Source organism: Manis javanica, chromosome 13, assembly GCF_040802235.1.
Source record: "Manis javanica isolate MJ-LG chromosome 13, MJ_LKY, whole genome shotgun sequence".
NCBI classification, from domain to species: Eukaryota; Metazoa; Chordata; class Mammalia; order Pholidota; family Manidae; genus Manis; species Manis javanica.
The window spans coordinates 1,522,514-1,537,963 of NC_133168.1; the positions used below are offsets into that span (position 1 = coordinate 1,522,514).

Here is a 15,450-nt window from a genome sequence, read left to right on the forward strand (position 1 = left end):
ATTGATTTGAAGAAATAACGCTAGAAACTTCGCTACCCTAGGGAAGAAAACAGACATCTAGGTCCAGGAAGCCCAGCGAATTCCAAGCGAGGTAAACCCAAAGAGATCCACACCAAGACACATTATAAGTAAAGTATGAAAATTTACAGATAAAGCAAGAATCATAAAAGCAACAAGAGAAAAACAAACTGTTGCATACAAAGGAAATCCCACAGGCTATCAGCAGATTTCTCAGCAGAAACTTTGCAGCCCAGAAAGGAGGGGCTGAAAGGAAAAACTTCCAACTAAGAATACTCTAATCCGCAAGAATTGAAGGAGAGACAGATTTTTCCAGACAATTGAAAGCTGAAGGAGTTCATCACTACTAAACTGGCCTTACAAGAAATGTCAAAGGGGCTTCTTTAGCCAGAACAGAGATAGCACGAACTAATAACAAGAAAACATGAAAGTAAAAATTTCACTGGAAAAGATAAATATAAAGAAAAGGTAGTGGGTTAATCACTTATAAAGCTACTATGATGATTAAAGACAAAAGTAGTAAAATTAAAATAAAACTACAATAATTGAGGGATACATAAAGTAAAAAGATGTAATAAAAAGATGTTTTAATGTGATATCAAAAACATAAAATGGCACAGGAGTAAAACATAGTGGTTTGGAACATATTCAGATTTAAGTGGCTATCAACTTAAAATGGATTGTTACATATGTAGGATGACATACGTGAGCCTCACAGTAGCCACATAGCAAAAGCTTATGTAAATACACAAAAGAATATAAACATAACATTAAAGAAAGTCATCAACAACAACAGAAGAGAGGAAGAGAAGAATGGAGCAGAAAGGAACTACAAAATAGCCAGAAAATGGGTAACAAAATGGCAATAAGTAAATATACCTATCAATAACAACTTTAAATGTAAATATACTAAATTTTCCAATCCAAAGACACAGAGTGGCTGAATGCATAGCAAAACAGGATCCATCTATGTGCTGCCTACAAGAGACTCACTTCAGAAGGAAGGACACACCACCTGAAAGCGAAGGGATGAAAATATATTCCATGCAAACTGAAACAGAAAGAAAGCCAGTGTAGCTCTACTCCCATCGGACAAAATAGACTTTAAAACAAAGACTGCGATAAAAGACAAAGAGGGGATCTATGTAACGATAAGGGTGTCAATCCATCAAGAAGATACACTTGTAAATATGTCAGTACCCAATCAGGGAGCACCAAAATATATGAAGCAAATACCAACAGACTTACAGGGAGAAATTGACAGCAACACAGTAATAGGTTCTTCAGCATCCCACTTATATCAATAAATAGATCGCCCATACGGAAAATCAGTTAAGGAAACATTGGTGTTAAACAAGATTCTCAGGCCAGATGGACCTATCAGATACACAGAACATTCTGCCCAGTGATTTCCTGGTGCCTTAGCCAGACCTGCACAAGTTGACCCCCGCCAATATCTCTGCCCTCCCTTCCCCCATTTTGTCAGAGCAGCATGCCCTTCCCCAGTGCCTGCACAGGAGCCGGTCCCTCCGGCGGGAGCCCGCCTGCTCCCACTCTACTCCATCTTCTGATTAATGCCTAACCTGTCCTTTGGGTTTCAAACCTCTTTTGGAAGCTTTTTCTGATCTTCCACTTTTTTTTTTTTAGAGGGCATCTCTCACATTTATTGATCAAATGGTTGTTAACAACAATAAAATTCTGTATAGGGGACTCAATGCACAATCATTAATCAACCTCAAGCCTAATTCTCAACAGTCTCCAATCTTCCGAAGCATAACAAACAAGTTCTTACATGGTGAACAAGTTCTTACATAGTGAGTAAGTTCTTACATGGCGAACAGTGCAAGGGCAGTCATCACAGAAACTTTCGGTTTTGATCATGCATTATGAACTATAAACAATCAAGTCAGATATGACTATTCGTTTGATTTTTATACTTGATTTATATGTGAATCCCACATTTCTCCCTTATTATTATTATTATTATTTTAAATAAAATGCTGAAGTGGTAGGTAGATGCAAGATAAAGGTAGAAAACATAATTTAGTGCTGTAAGAGGGCAAATGTAGATGATCAGGTCTGTGCCTGTAGACTAAGTATTAATCCAAGCTTGACAAGGGCAACAAAACATCCACAGATGCAGAAGATTTCTCTCAAAACAGGGGGGGTGAGGTTCTAAGCCTCACCTCTGTTGATCCCCAATTTCTCACCTGATGGCCCCCCTGCGACTGTGCCTGTCTTAGGTTGTTCCTCCCTTGAGGAATCTTACCCGTCTCTGGCTAACCAGTCATCTTCTGGGGCCATACAGGGAAATGTAAAGTTGGTAAGTGAGAGAGAAGCCATATTGTTTGAAAAGGTTAGCTTTTTACTTCTTTGCAGATTTATGCCCTGTGGCTTCTATGCCCAGCACTTGTCTCAAGGTATCTTTACCACTTGGAGGAATTATGATACTTGGTAATTTTCTATATGAGGCATGAATTCTACTAAAGGGCTGTAATTAGGAAGGAAGAAGAGAAGCTATAGATGTAGCAGACGGAAGAAAACATGGGAAGATTGATTATTTCTTTGACATATCTTCTTGTAGAGTAACATAAGCATGTATAGGTTTTAACAAACTACTAATTAAATTGTGCACACACATTAACATAATAGGAATACAGCTACATAACAAAAGCAGACCTACAATTACCAGCCATATCCAGTGAAACCAAGAAAAACCAGTTAGGTACCCTAGGCATTTGTGAAAACCAATGATATGATGGATATTGTCTAACTGAAGTTGAATAGTTTGAGAAAAACCAGACAAATTAAAACAACACATTCCTGAGAACTGTTCACATCCCATATGTTCTTTTAACAGTAGATAGTCTATAGTTGCATGATTTTGGAGCGCTGCAACTTGCACTTCTCCTAATTCTTAGTTGAGTTCTGACAGTATAGATCCAGTCAAATTTGTTGTTTTACTGTATGCGCAGGTCAGCTTAGATATCTCCTTCTTCATTCCAATGGCAAGTCCAGGAACCGGTGGGATGGATGCAGCTACGACTGCAGCAGCGCCAGGATCTTTGTTGATGTTTTTTGATGATCATCTTCTGGAATGACTCTTCCAGAGGATGTTGATGTTGGAAGTTCTTCATATTGTATCTTAATTCGTTTTCTGGGTAGCCAAATTAGGCTTGGATCCTCTGTTAGTCCATTCTTGGGTTCTGTGATTCTGCTGCTGTTTTGTTTCTTCAGTTTTTTCTTTGCTCTTATGCTCCACATATGACTGAAATCATTTGGTACTTGTCTTTCTCTGCCTGGCTTATTTCACTGAGCATAATACCCTCCAGCTCCATCCATGTTGTTGCAAATGGTAGGATTTGTTTCTTTCTTATGGCTGAAGAATATTCCATTGTGTATATGTACCACATCTTCTTTATCTATTCCTCTACTGATGGACACTTAGGTTGTTTCCAATTCTTGGCTATTGTAAATAGTGCTGCGACAAACATAGGGGTGCATCTGTCTTTTTCAAACTGGAGTGCTGCATTCTTAGGGTAAATTCCTAGGAGTGGAATTCTTGGGTCAAATGGTAAGTCTATTTTGAGCATTTTGAGGAACCTCCATACTGCTTTCCACAATGGTTGAACTATGATCTTCCACTTTTGAGCCGATGCCCCTCTATGCCAGTTAGGGTGCACCTGTTTATAAGTGACAGGTTGTCCCACTAGCCGCAGCCACAACTTAGATCAGAGAAGTGTATTAACCTTTCCAAATGAGGCTGGAAGGAGGCCGTTCAGGTTGGTGCAGGTCCCTGTCTGGTTCCCAGAGACGCACAAAATTATGTCAAGTTAGGATCTTAGGTGGGCTAGGGCTCTAGGTCCCTTAGCACTTCAGAGGGACTTGCCTGGGGGTCCAAAGGTTTGCTGCGTGGTGGAGAAGGGAGTCCGGGCTGCAGAGGCCCACCTGGAACCTCTATTTTCACCCCTGGGCCCTTCCAATTCTGATCCTACATGTGTGACTCACAAGGAAAAGCAGCCGGTTGCCATATTTATTACGTCTGCTTTCAATGGGTCTCCCACAACCCTTGTTGTATTCTTTAAATGAAAGGCAATGGATAGACCACTGATCGTGGGACACATCATGAAAGAAAATACTTCGGAGTGGCTTTCACAGACCACCGCTGCTCCACTGTGGCGTTGGTGGTCCTGGGACTCACCAGAGAGGCTGGGGACAGATGTCTGCTCCACCTCCGGCAGGACAGTCCTCCAGGCCCGCACAGCGCTGGCAGGTCACACAGACTCTTGGCCAGGAATAGCTGTGTGTTCTTGCCCAGTGTGGCCTGCGGTCCTGGGGGCCCCTCCACCATCACAGGAGAGCTGCTCAGAAGTACGGTGTCCATGAGCAGGTGGAGGCCCACGAGCTCCCCGTGAGCTACCTTCAGGTCACAGTCACTCAGCCTACAGAGGCACAGCTGAAAACAAAAGAAGACAAAACAAAACAAAAACACCCATTTTGAAGACATCTGTGTATCTTTTCCACATGGCCTCGCAGGAGAACACTACGACTAATTCTGGTTACAAGCCCTGACCTCTCAACCATTAAAAAAATCCATAAAAATCAGAGTGACATTTGTAGCTCAAAGTCCTCCATGAACATATCAGACTTCTGGTTTGTATGGAAGTCCAAATTCCGCAGCCCTAACAGTGAGGTGAGGTCTGTGCGTGCTGAATGCATAGTGTGACATCGATTTTCCCTTAAAGTATAGAAACAAACACATGTGTGCTCAGGGAAAATACTGGGAAAAACAAATCAAAATGTGAACTGTGATGGTCTCTTAGTGGGGAACTGTGGTTGATTTTTTTCAAACCATTCTTAACTATCTTCATTAAAAAAAAAAACTTTTGACTTAAGGAGAATTTTGAGCACGTACAAAACCAAACAGAACAGGCCCCATCACCCAGGTTCATGGACCACCAGCCTACGGCCAGTCCTGCCCCCACCCCCTCTACCCCCTCCACCCGCATGTTATTTTGAAGCAAATTTGTAATTGATTTTCATGTTGTTCTTAATACTTTTCTATATTTTCTATTTTTAAAGATGAAAATCCAATAGTATTTGCTTAAATAATCAGGGTTAAGACACATAATCAAAAGTTCTCCCTGTGGGTCCCACTTGAAGAGTTCTCTTCCCACCACCGCTGCAGGCAGGTTGGGAGGCAGGCATCTCTGAGCCGGCAGCCTGGGAGTCCATCAGGACCGTCCATCCAGGGTGCTGGGCCACCCTTCGGTCAGGCCTGGCCGTGGGAATTTCAGCTAAGTCCACAGCAGAGGCCCCCTAGCTGCCACCAACTGCCCCCTGTCCTGAGGAGATGCGACCCCTCCTGCTGCACTGGGCTAACAGCTTCACGCTTGCCCTGCTCACCTCCTGACTCAGTCACCCCCAGCCAGGGTGTGGAGGGTCTGGCCCTCAGATGCAGGTGCCCACTCTGCGGTCTGCCCGCACCTCTCTGACCAGTGGGAAGACTTGACCTACCTGCATATCATATTCTAGGGTATCTGGACAGCCACTTATAACCGGAAACGGTCCCCCATCTTCCAGCAATATTCTCCAAGGGAATAGCACAAATGCCTAAAAGAACCAAATAATAAACATGACAATGCTGTACTGTGTCGGTAAGTACTAGGCATCTGCGTGTGTGCAGGATGTCTGTGTCTGCACCCCAAAACACTGGGATGATCTATTTATTACATAGGAATAGCTCTTGATGGAGAGTCCTTGATGATTAGAAGACAGAGTAATGATCTTTTTTAAATTAATTTTTCAGAACGTAGTTAAACATAGAAGGTTACTCAAAACTTCAGAGTTTATAATCAACAAAAATAAACTTCCTCAAATGTTCTCAATATTAAGAACCTTAAAAATTTGTCCCTTACCATTGTGTTCCAGTTTTAGGGAACAACTCAAAATCGATGCTGCAATGTTAACACATGGGCCTCTGTCTTCTCTACAACGCTGTCTGGCAGTCAAGGCATCTACTCCCTGTGATTCCATACATAGCCATGAGCATAGTGGGCCTGTTCATCTGACCCCATCCCCACTCCCAGACCTGGGACTGGCCTCAGGCAAGTCCTAGAGTTAGAAGTGATTTAGGTAGCAGGTAGCCAGGACACCTGCGGCTACCTAATTAGGCAATACCCGAAGGCACAAAAACAGGCCTGCCAGTCATGACCTACGCTGCCTTCTGGGCCTGAACGAGGGCTCAGACTTGGAACAAGGGTCATTGCCCTGTATCCAGGGAAGGCAGAAGTGTGGGACTACACGGGGATGATGCTGGCATTACTTCACTTTGTAACATCAAAACATCAAGTTGGAGGTTTTGGAGTCAAAAGAACTGGGCTTGTGAGGTGGTTTTAAAGATCTGTCCATACAGTCTTTGATCCTCTTCCCATTAAGAGGTGGGGTTTCATTCTTCTCCCCTTGAGTGTGGCCTGAAATTAGAGACTTACTTCCAATGTACAGTACGTGGCAAAAGTGATGGTATGTCACTTCTGAAATCAGCACTAAAAGGGCTGTGGGCTCCGTCTTGCGTTCTCCCTTGAATTGCTCACCCTGGGGGAGCCACCGGCCAGGCGGCGAGGAAGCCCCGCAGAGAAGCCCGCGTGAGTAAGCTCGGATGGGATCTTCCAACGCCTGTCAGCAGCCCTGCGAATGGGCGAGGAGGCAGCCTCTCCTCCCCTGGGACCCTGAGGTGGCCACAGCCCAGACTGACACCTCCACAGCAGCCTTACAAGAGGCCCCGAGCCAGAACTGCACAGCCAGTCTGCTCCCAGACTCCTGGGCCTCAGAACTATCCGAGGTAGTGAGGGTTCGAACCTGCTGAGTTTTGGGGTAATGTGTAATGCAGCCATAGGTAACACAGTTTGTGACCGAGGGCTGCCATGCCTGCCCAGCAATGTGACCTCTGAACCTTAAATTCTTCAGCTGCAGAGGGTGGGTAATATTGCTGTGCCTAGGAGCAAAAATAGTTGCCAGAATTACACTCGATGATAACACAGGTTGGAACCAGGGCTGTTCGGCGCTCAGCTGCTGACCTGATTTATGTATTGTAACTATTATTATCTATTAAATGGAAAAGAGCAAGTGTTGGTTTTTCTACCAGCTGTGAGCAGGTAAGCTGTGGCCCCAGTCAGCTTGTTGCACAGCTTGGAGGCAAGACCCTGACTAGAAAAAGCAGCCCAGCAGGTGCCCCAACAGCTGTGCGGCATGAGTGCAGAGGCCGGCCAAGAGCACAGGGCGTCAGAGCATGGAGAGCCCCCGCAGAACGTAGCCCAAAGGGAAACAAAGTGATGAATGCACAACACCTTTCATAGGTACAAAAATACATCTCGACACACCTGGAGGCTCTGTGGGTTGAGTGGCTGGGGCAGGCTGAGCCGGGAAGCACACACGCTCCGGGAGAGAGCTGCTCAGGGGCGTCAGCCGTGGTTCATGCCGTCTGTGACAGACCGGTAGGCAGGCGCATTTCCAGCAGCCAAGGAAGTTCTTCTACCAAAACAAAGGAAGGGATCTCATTAAAAGCAGCAACTTAAACTTCTAAAGCTCAAAACATTCTTCAGAGTTCCTGTACCAAGATACTTCTTGAGACATACACAGGTTCCCTCCTCAGCCACTCATTCCTCGTCCGCTGTCTGTGCACAGTGCCTCTCGCTCTTACAGTTCCCAGCCTTCCAGAGGAAGGCAGACACACCTCCGCTGAGTACCGTCCCGTAGGACTTTCCACGGCGCGGTAATGGTCTGCGTCTGACTGGAACCACACGCGGCTCTCAGGGAACTGAAATGTGGCTGCTATGACTGAGGAGCTGAATTTTAAACTTTACTTCACCTAGACCAATATTAATTAAAACGTTTAAATAGCCACACGTGGCTACTGTATTGGATCATTCAACTGCAACTCTAGAACAAGGATATAGATCGTTCACTGAATCGATTATTTTAAACCAATAGCTAAGACAACCAGTCTTGATAGGTAAAAGCGAATTTTAAATTAAGTAATAAGAGCCTGGGGTTTGAGAGAGAAAGCTTTCGGTTTTGTTTTGAACAAAACTTGGCTCTGCATATCGAGAACCAGAAACCCTGAAGCATGAAATTTATACCATAAATTGTAGAGAAGGAAGTGTGCATGATAAATTACACTGACTTTCTTGCTCAAAAGGAAATAGGAGTTTAGCAAGCACGAAAGACTGTTTCTAGAACTTAGGTCTCGAAAAGATGCTAAGAAAAGATGCTAACACAGGACAAGCTGGGGGGAAGGTAAGACCAGGCCGGGACAGAAGGACAGTTTGTTTGCGTCGTCCGCGGGCTCAGCCCGTCTCACACAGAGCAAACACCAAAGGAGGGAGACAGGCAGTGACGGAGGGGGATGTTAGCACTGATCAAATGAGGCGGCCTCCCAGAGGCTCGCGGACAATCAGAGTGCTGGGGACAGGCCCGAGGGGTGCTGGAGCGCCCACACAGGGGTGTCCAGGTGGGGTGCCGAGCAGCAGGCCGACCGGGGGACAGCTGGGGCGGGACCAGCTAACCCACAACAAAAAGCGAGGTGGCTGCCCTCTTCACCTGCTGGGCTGACTGTAAGGCCCCCAGGAGCTGGGATCACCTCTGAGGGGAAAGAGGAGAAGAGGTCCAAGGCTTAGAATTAAGGCGCGGTGTTACATGCTGCCTTGACAGCTGGCAAAGTCAGGAGGGCCTGGAACCCGCTCCCACGGAGAAGGTCCTCTGGTCAGACCGCCCTCCTTATCAGAGGCACCCACCTCTGCTGCCCCTGCGTGCTGGTCTCAGCTGTCAGTACAGAACCGTTCAAGTGAACCAACCAGTGGGCACCACTCCCTCTTGATAGGGGCCGGCCGGCCTCTCTCAGCCCGTGGTGCTCACTCGGTCCCCACGGGCATCCCCGCGACCCGAAGGGCACAAGCGTCCTCCTCCCCGGGGCTGAGCCCACGTGCCGCTCAGGTCCGTCTGCTGCTTCCTGTCAGGTCCTCAGCATCCCCGTAAACCTAGGGCAGAATCCCTGCCTCACCAGAAGGGTGACTGAGACGCAGGTAAAACAGAAGGGAGGGGTGGTCTTGAATTACTTGATTTTAAATCTCAAACTGCCCACTTTTAAACTCTAAGTGTGGTTAAATGACATGGACCTGGAACGATCTTTTTGCCATCAGCAGAAATAGGGGCTTAGGAACTCAAGTTCAGAGGCACAGAAACAGAGCTCTGTACTTGCACACCAAACCGTTGTACCGGTGCAAAACTCACACCACCCTTTTCACATTTCCATGAGCATTAACAAAAGGTAGGTGAGTACTGTTACCCTGAGACACCGCATACAGTGACCCATCCATCCTGATAACTCAGGGAGGGGCCTGGAGTCGCTCAGCGGATATATGAGCATTTTCTCCTGCTTCTCTACCTCCACGTGCCTTCTCATGCTTCTCACCCGGCCCTGCCGAGGGACGCATGACTCACGCACACCCGTGTGACCGGGGTGTGTCCCGCACCCACGCTGTACAAGGCACTGTGCTAAGAATGTCTGAGATACAGAAGTGGGTCCCGCACGGGTCTGACCCTCCAGCCGGGCAGGGCCTGGAGAGGCCGGGCCTGTCACCCAGCTGCTCGGGACTGTCCCCTGAGCTCCCACGGCGCGTTCTACATGCCGCCGCTTAGTGTACTTACGGGTTGTATGTAGCTACTTAAAACAACGGTACCAAAAAGCAAAAGATTCTAACAGAAGCATTTATTTTCAGCCCAGACCAAAGGCACAGAGGCCAGTAGCCCGGGTCCCCCCCCACCCCGGGTTGGCTCCTTCCGAGCCCTTGCTGCTCTTCAATCTCACCAATCCACAGAATTATTTCTCTTCCTCTCAGCCTTTGGGTCCAGCTTTGTTCACATCTGGCTTGATCAATCCTTGACTGTGCTGCTTATATTTAAATTTTTATTTTCTATTTTCTATTTATTATGAGTTTTGACATCATAAAAAGCCTTTCTGGCTGGGGAGAGAAAGCCCCTCCCTGGACCGGCCAGTTCTCAGAGATGGCGAAGGGCTCAGCTGGGAGCACGCCTTCACGCACCTGACCGATCGGAGCCCTACCCCTCCAGCTGGGCCTCACCACCCCCGGGGCGACACCTCCCTGCCCTGACCATCCCACGGCTGGTCAACAGGCAACCAGAGACCGACCTACTGACCGTCCCCAACCAGCCAGCCTGAAGCTGCTCACCCGGACCCGCCCTGCCCGTCCAGGCCGTGGCTGAGGAGCTCGCCTTACTCCTGGCCAACGGGATGCCTCCCATGTGGTCCTGTGGGCACCGCATGCCTCCTGTTTCTAGGACACGTGAATATGATAAACTGTGTTTCCCTCAGTCTTTCCTGTGCCTCCTCTTACGGCTGCACCTGACCGATGATCACACGAAAGAACATAGAACACAGACAGGCTCTCTTACCCGACAAGTCTGTGCAGAAATGACCACAGTCCTTGGCAGAGTTTTAGAGCCCTCAACACATCTTTGTGCACACATTAGGCCTATTAATTCACGAATATTTGGAGACTATTAAAAAATACCAACACAGTTCAAATATAAACATTCGCTGCCACTCTGAGCTGCAGACCCATAGAATACACTCTCCCGGGCCCAGAGTCGGTGAGAGGCCCTGGCATTGATCAGATCACTCTTGTCTCCCTTTCCTGGCTCCTCGGCCTAGATCGCTGTCCCGTGTAGGACCCATTTCCTCTCTTTCAAGCAGGACTGTTCGTTAGGGAGCCGCATAGTGTAATGCTGTCCATAAGGAAAGGGATCTCCAGGTGACGCCAGCGTTTTCTGCACCAGATCCTCTTATTTCCTCTCTCCATGGGCCTCATGTTTTGAACGAGTTTTCTACCGAACATCTACTGACATTTCCCTGTTTTACACTCGGTGTCACGCAGCCCATAGCCCAAGCTCTGAACTCAGGGAAGGATGAGGAAACCTGACGTCAAGGAAGAACCAGCTGTGGAGTCTGCGGACTGTGTGAATGTGAGTTCTGCCAGTTTTGCAGCCACGAGCTGGGGGACCCTGGGCGGGCCGGGTGGCTTCTCTGAGGCTCTGTGTCCTCACCTGCAGACACGGCGGGAGTGATGTCTGTCCTGCGGTGCTGACACTCGGTGGGAACTCGGCAGAGGCAGACACCCTCTCCCCTTCATGTCACTCAGCTCTTAACGATCCCAGGTCATAAGTGAAGAAATGGCATTTTTTTCACTTGCAAAGTGTTTGGACAAATGTATCTTTTTCATTATGCCTTCAAAATACCGGAAACGGCTCATGAGCCAGGGGGACAGCTTGCCAGACCCTCAGGCGCCCGGCCCGCGTCTCCTGCGGGTGGGTCTGCTCTGGGAGGTGAGACCCCGGCGCCCCGGGTCCCAGGAGGCCCAGAGGGACGGACAGCTGGCTTGTTGCTGTCAAGCCGGAGGCGCACCTGCTGAGCACCGGCCCCTAGAAAACCAGGCCCCACCGCCCGGGAATCCCGGGGTGGACAGGCTGAGCCCCCCAGGCCACCCTGCCCGTCCGTCTGCCTTACCATCGGAGAGCTCTGGGGTTCCCTGGAGGGACTTACCCAGAGCGCAGCAGCGGGGCGCAGGGAGCCCACAGGGCGCGCACTAGAACCCTCCCAGGATGCAAGGACGTAAAGAAGGAGAAGAACAACAAGCAAACAGAAACACCTGCCCAGTGGCCCTGAGGAGGCCGGAGATGCAGCTCTTGACTTCCTGAGACCACAGAGGCCAGGACATGGCCGTGACCCCTCTCTGTGTCTCCCAGAAATACCCAGATGGCCCCAAACACACTTTATTATGTGCCTGTTTAGAGACACTTAAACCAGATGAGCATAAGAATAGATGCTAAAATGAAGGGAAAACCACCAGAAAACCAGGTCCTGGGAGGTCGGTGGGGGTTTTTCCAGATCCCCCTGTGTACCCCCGGAGCGGCTGCTGCAGGAGCTCACCCGGCCCCCAGGGCGTCTCCTCATCACCCCCAACGTAGTGGCCCTTTGCATGCCTTACGTTTTACTCTGTCCTACAGAGTTCCTTTAAGGGATTTTATTTATTTGTTTTGTCCCCCTTCACTCCTGAATTGCAAAGGAATTCAATCCTCTAAAGCCAGGAGTGGCAAACTTTCTCTTGAAGAGTCACATAGTAAATATTTTCAGCTTTGTGCAGTCTTCACGCAGTCTCTGCTACCCACTCAACTCTGTGGTTGTAAGTGAAGCAGAGATGATCCGTAAATGAATGGGCATGGCTGTGTTCCCAGAACACTTCATTTATGGACGCTGACATTTGAATTCCATATACTTTCCATGTGTCACACAATATTGCTCTTTTCTTGAAAATGTCCTCAACCATTGAACCATGTAAAAACCACCATTAGCTCACAGACCATACAAAATCAGCCTGGGCCTAGGGCAGTCGTTTGCTGAGTCCGACTCAAACAGGTGAAATGGATCAGAATCTCTCTACACCCAGTCATTTACCTTCGACACAAATGATCAATTCACCTGAAATCACAGATAAGCTCAATTTGCAGGCGTTTCTTACACTGGCTGGTAAATAACTCCGACAATTTGGTGACACGCTCAGAGTAAATGACAAGCCCTGGGCAATGTGACCCCAATGTCATCAGCCGACAGGCCAGTTCCCATTGTGGAGGGCAGGCAGCCAGGGCCAGGGCGACACTCATGTGCTTAGAGACATCATGTCCTGCAACCTGAGCTGATCTGTGCCACAGAAAAGCAGGAGCCAGGCATCAGGTGACTGCAGGGCCACCGTCCTGTCGGCCTTGAGCACCTGCCTCCTCACCTGCCCCCGCCTGTGGAAGCACCTGCCTCCTACCTGCCCGCCTGTGGAAGCTGCTCTCACGCCAGGGAAAGTTCAGTCCTTTTTTTTCAGACCCCGGAGACGCCTTCAGTTTACAGAAGCAAAAGCTCCCTGGGGGGCGGGGGGGGCGGGCATTGTATTTGCTCAGAGCTAGTGAGCGTGGGAAGCGTGGGGGGACTTCCCCAAGCTTCCTGTCTTCTGGGAGCCCAAGGGCTTCTCCCTGTTTGCAGGCTCAGCACTCAGTCAACCACCGAGAAGGCTGGCACTTACCCTGCAGATCGTCCTTTTCTCCTGCCCCGTCACGCTGGTGCCTGGAATTCATCCTCATTCTCAGGTTTTGGACTCAAACACACCTAGGTTCTAATTCTGGCCTGCCGTTTATGAGCTGTGTGATCACACACACACACACACACACACTCCAAAGAGCTCTGAAGAAAATAGGTCGGAGGAAATGCAATGAATAAGGGACTCGTGGGGGTGCGCCACCCTGGGTGGGGCCACTGAGGTCCTCTGAAAAATATACTGAAATACTGAAACCAGACGCAGGATGCGGTGCCTTCCACTCCTGCAGCCTGGGTGTGCCAGGACAAAGAGAGCTGGCCAGGCGGCTCCTGGGGAAGCAGTGCTTCCTATGGGAGAGCAGTAGCGGCTGAACTCCGTGTACTGGGGGGGAGTCCTATTTCTTAACTGTAGGTCAATTCCTTGCAAATTCTGAGTTGGGATTCCAGAGCCCAGAGGGGTAAGGGAGGCCTTTCTGACCGTTAGAGTCCTACGTCCTGCCTGCTTAACTAAGCCATAGCTCCGAAAGCCATTTGTCAATAAAAAGAAAATGAGTTAGCCTGGCGTTTTGTTCTGCTGATTTTGCACTCTAAGTCCAGGGTCCCCTGATGCTCTGATAAAAGAAAACGCAGAGTAAAAAGAGAAAATATAGTTCAATACAATCCGCACGTCTCCATTCTCTGTCGGTGCCCAGCTAGCGCTGGGAGGTGGTTATAATCCACCGGAACAGCAGGTCTGAGGGCCCCTCATCCGCTAACTGTTACCAGTGGGAAGCAATCAAAGGAGGTTAATTAACCTTTACAACCAAACAGGAAGCCCGGACCCTTAGGCCTGACCTCTTCCCTTCCCATTCAAAACATTTATATTGGAAACACTGTGACTCTTAATCCAAACTAATTTTCTCATCAGTTGTGATGAATTAACCAAATAATCATTCCTTTTGTATGCAGAGTAGTAAGTAACCTACAAAGCCAGAGGGAAGTAGCCATTCCCAAGGCAGTAAAAATTCTGTTCTTTTCAGAGAAGGAGGGCTGAAACAAACAAAACTCTTGAAGCAGCTCTACAAGTATAAACATTATTCCCAATAAAATAAACTGAACTTTGAAAGCAGCACTTGTTATGCAAATTAACTGTACTGAAATCATATTTAATAAAATACAAACTATTATTATGTCATGAGAGCAGCTCCGGGCGGACGGCCTGTGCAGTGAGGCACGTTCAGCAGCCACAGCTCTGGATCACGTTGTACCCGTTTCAAGTTCACTGTCTAATCTTGCCCAGAGGGGCCTCATTCCACCGCCACTCAGAAACACCTCCCTGTGCAGGTCGCCGGCAGGATCGGTGCTCCAGCCCTCACCGGATGAGGTGCCTCGCTGCAGTGTCAGACTGCAGGGTTAGCACCTCCCTTCAGGCAGGGGCGCCTGGGTGGTGGGGTCTTGGGGGTTCTGCAGGCTGTCAGTCATTTTCTGCAGCTCTTGAAGCTCAGACCCGAGAAGACGGACATTTTAATCAGACAGTGTGAAACACTGGTTGCTAGAGCTAACCCGGTGAGCCATCCCTTCACCTCCAAAGCTAACTCTTTACCTAAACGGACTTCTCTTTCTGGGTTTGTGAGTGTGCTAATTATATGTTTTGCAAGACCCCCAAAACCTTATGCTCTAGAATCCAAGGTCTGATTTATCTTTCCTTCCTTCCTTCCTCCTTCAGGAAGATAAAAACTTGCTTTGCTTTTCAGCAGAATAAGAACACACTGATAAAAGAAATTCTTCAGATTTACAGGGCTACAGGCCCTAGTCCCTAAGTAGATTGAGAAGGAGAAATTACAAGGAATGGCAAAGTATAGGTCTCAGTAGATCTATTAAGGGCTTGAAATGATTGTAATCATAAACCAGCAATCATTTCTCGTAGCCATGCCATCCCAACCAGCCCTCTCACTGGCCCAGCCTATCCCTGGCACCCTGGATTAAAGAGTCAGCACCATCCGAGGCAAGCCAAAAATATGTCTGCCTCTATGTATACATGTACACACACACACACACATCCTTCTAGGAGCTTCTCGTCATTTTAGTAGGCATGGGAGATCCTAAATGGGCTTATTTCTTGGACCCTTACTATACAAATAGGCGGGGTATAAATAGACGCGTGTTTTGGCCAAAAGTTTAAGTCAGGAGACGTCTGGGGCACTCAGTGCTGACTCAGCCTGGGTCTAGGCGGCCGTACCAGCATCTCCCTCGCTGGTCTGGGAAGGAGCCGGTCAGACGCAGGAGCGCAGCAGGCGATG

The 15,450-nt window shown here is 48.4% G+C and overlaps 1 non-coding gene across 1 annotated transcript; it reads right to left on the reverse strand.

Annotated features, from left to right (window-relative positions):
* Positions 1-794: 794 nt before the first annotated feature.
* CCDC162P (coiled-coil domain containing 162) lies at positions 795-13,294 on the reverse strand. The gene is made up of 4 exons (XR_012124670.1): positions 13,161-13,294; positions 7,398-7,548; positions 5,536-5,631; positions 795-4,474 (listed from the first exon to the last, which is right to left on the reverse strand). It is a non-coding gene; the product is annotated as a coiled-coil domain containing 162 (transcript).
* Between the last annotated feature and the right edge of the window lie 2,156 nt (positions 13,295-15,450).